This window comes from Elephantulus edwardii, unplaced genomic scaffold (assembly GCF_000299155.1).
Source record: "Elephantulus edwardii isolate Elephantulus edwardi_28Jun2011 unplaced genomic scaffold, EleEdw1.0 scaffold00123, whole genome shotgun sequence".
In the NCBI taxonomy this organism is placed as follows: domain Eukaryota; kingdom Metazoa; phylum Chordata; class Mammalia; order Macroscelidea; family Macroscelididae; genus Elephantulus; species Elephantulus edwardii.
The window spans coordinates 9968322-9971935 of NW_006399873.1; positions in this window are offsets into that span (position 1 = coordinate 9968322).

The following is a 3614-nucleotide window of genomic DNA, read 5'->3' on the forward strand; positions in this document are numbered from 1 at the left end:
TGTTGATTGCCTTCAAGTCAAGCATGAATCATAGTGACCCTAGGAACAAAAGGCCTGAAGCCACTCTACAACTTTCAACATCTATCAAAGTTCATAGAGTTTCCAGAGGAATGTTATTTAGGAAGTGGCTGCCACTCCTGCTTCCAAATATGTAAAGAAGGAATTGAAATTAAGTAAAATGAAACACTACAAAATCTTATATAGAGTGATGATAATGCTGTCTTTAACAAAGTAAGAGATATTATTGTTATCATTTACATGAAGTCTTAATGGAAAAATACATGTTAAATTGTTATGTTTCATTCTCAAAATTATTAATTATTCTGTTTCAAATTAAACACTAGTCAAGAATGTAAATATAATGCAAATGAAGATTCAGCATTACATTTTCAAAGCCACCAGTCATCAAAGATTGCACCATTTGGTTATTAGCCATCTCTTGTTTCTTATATCACATTATTTTTTGAAGTAATAAACATTTAATTTAATTTACAATTGACTAGCAAAAAGAATCAAACAAACAAAAAACCCAAAGAAGCACCCATGAAAATCCAGTATGTTAGAGTATAGTGTATCTTTTCTAATGGTTTATCTAAAGATAATTTATTTTAATGTGGTTTGACATAAGAGAGAATACTTGAGAGGTTGTCTATTATGTTGACATCTGATATACCACTTATAAGTAGATAAATGTAGGAAGTTCAGGTGGTATAGTCTGTAGCATGATGCATTACTTACCAAATGGCCACACATCCCCAGTGGTTGAATCCACCACTTTTCTCCCATAGGAAATATGGACAGTCCCCTCTTACTAAGATTTACTGTCTCTGAAATAATTCATGGAGAATAATTGAATCCCTGGATGTGCTCACCAGTCTGTGCCAAGAAATTTGAAAGACAGATGTCTTGCCAATTGACTTGAAGAGGTCTATATTTGTTTCTAGTTCCAAATAAAAATGATTCAACAGATGTTTCTGTTAAATCATGTTTATTAAATAATAGGTCAGGACACTACAGACATTATTGCCAATGTCAGATGAATTTTGGCGGAAAACAAAAGTACCAGAAGAAGGTCTATCTGTGTTTCATTAATTATGCAAAGGCATTTGACTGTATGGATCACAACAAATTGTGGGTAACTTTTAGAAAAATGGTAATTCCATAATCCTTGATTGTGCTTATGTGAAACCTATACTTGGACCAGGAAGCAGTCCTTAGAAACACTGCAAGGAAACACTGCATGGTTCAAAATCCAGAAAGAAGTGCATCAGGGATACATCTTTATTCCATACCTTTTCCATCTCTATGCAGAACATATCATTCAGGAAGCTGGGCTTTATGAGAAAGAATGAGGCATCAAGATTGGAGGAAGACTAATCAACAACTTATGATACGAAGATGACATAATATTTCTTGCTGAAACTGAGGAAGACCTGAAGTGCTTGCTACGGAAGATCAAGGACTGTAGTCTTCAATATGGATGAAATCTCAGCATAAGGAAGACAAACATTGTCACCTCTGGGTCAATTGACAGCACCATGATGAATGGAGAAGAGATTGAGGTTGTTAACAGTTACAGCTTGCTAGGCTCCACAATCAACACTGTTGGCACCAGCAATCAGAAAATCAAAAGGCGAATTGCATTAGGTAAATCTACTGTCAGCGAGCTTTCCAGAGTACTGAGAAGCAACAACAATAACAACGTGTGTGTGTGTGTGTGTGTGTGTGTGTTTGTGTGTGTGTGAGGTCAAGTTTGAATTCACTCATGGATGGCACTCCAGTGGGTTTTCAGAGCCAGTAAATTGCATGAGAGACTACCCATTCATTCTTCTCCCACAGATCCTCATTTGATCCATGTGCCTTTGGGATTGTTATATATAGTTGTTGTGAAGTCGTTGTGCCATTGAGTTGACTATGACCCATAGCAATCTTATATAGCTCTGAATAGCTCTGAATCTTGCCCTACCCTGAGCCAACTTCACTATCTCTGATCACAATGTGATCCCATTGTGACAGTCCCTGTGGCAATCCATCTCATCTGGAATCTTCCTTTCCTGAGCTCACCATCCATCGTTCCAAGCATGATGTCCTTTTCCAAGCACTGATCTCTCCTTGAAATGTCCAAATTATGTCAGAAAGAGTTTCAAAACCCTTGTCTCAAAGGAGCAACCTGTTTTCACCATTTTCAGGACAGATCTACTTGTTCTCTTGGCAGTCCACAACTCTGCTCTAGAGCCACAACTCAAAGGCATTGATTCTTCTTCTGTCATCCATAGGCATTGTCCAGCTCTCACAAGAATCATAGCAAAAAATTATGGAAGTCCATGGCCTGGACAGCCACACCTCAGTTTCTAGACTGATGACACTGCTCTTTAGCACTTTGGAGAGGTTCTTGACAGCAGACCTTCTGAGAGCAACTTGTCCTTTGATTTCCTAAATGCTGATGCCAAAAGTGCTGATTGCAGTTATATGTAAGATGACATTGTTAACAGGCTCAACATTTTCTCCTTCTATTACGGTGCTGCCAATTGGCTTGGTGGTGAGAGTCTTTGTTTCCTTGATGCATGATGTTATTTATATGTAATGTCAAGTCAGATGTGACACATTGCGAGCCTATGTACATAGGGTCTATCGGGTCTAGGAACATTGCTCTGAACCCTGTCCCATTCTGAGCCAATTTCACTGTCTCCAACACACCTATCCTCATTATCACAGTTCCTGAGTCAATCCATGTCATCCAATGTCTTCCTCTCTTGCACTGTCCCTCTACCATTCCAAGCATGATGTCCTTATCCAAGGCTGATTCCTCTTGGCAACACATTCAAGTTTGTGAGACAGTGCTTCAAAATTCCCTGCCACCCAGGAGCAGCTTGGTGTCACTCTATCCAGAACATGCCTGTTTATTCTTTGAGCTATCCATGATATGTTCAAGACTCTTCTCCAGCATTACAACTCAAAGGCATCAATTATTCTTCTATCATTCTTAGTCACTGTCCATCTTTCTGATGCATAACAAGTAACTGCAAAGACTATTCTTTGTATATAGAGTTAGAGAGAGTTATATATAGTTACATATATATGTGTGTGTATATATTTATTGTTACGTGTGTGTGTGTGTGTGTGTGTGTGTGTGTGTGTGTGTAGTTATGTGTCATTCAACCAGCACTGACTCATAGCTGAGGCTCCAGAAGATTTTCAGAGGGAGCAAAGCACATGGGACAAGATTGCCCACCTTTTCTCCATGTATAGTTAGTAGATTCATACCACATGTCTTACAAATGCTGATGCAGTTTCTAACCAGTAGGAAACCAGATCTATCTGTCTATCTATCTAACTAACTAACTAACTAACTAACTAACTATGGTTTTCTATCAAGTCAGAATTGACCTGGGGCTGAACCTCCAGGGAGTTTACAGAGGCAGTAAATAGATGGCAGGAGAGTGTCTATCAGCAGCTGACGGATTCAAACTGTATGCCTTATGGATTGCAGTGCAGATTTTTTTTCAATTATATCTCAACACACACACACACACACACACACACACACAAGGTTAAAAAAGCATTTGATACTTTTTTATTAGGAAGTAATACTGACTGAGGGCGTACGCCAGGGA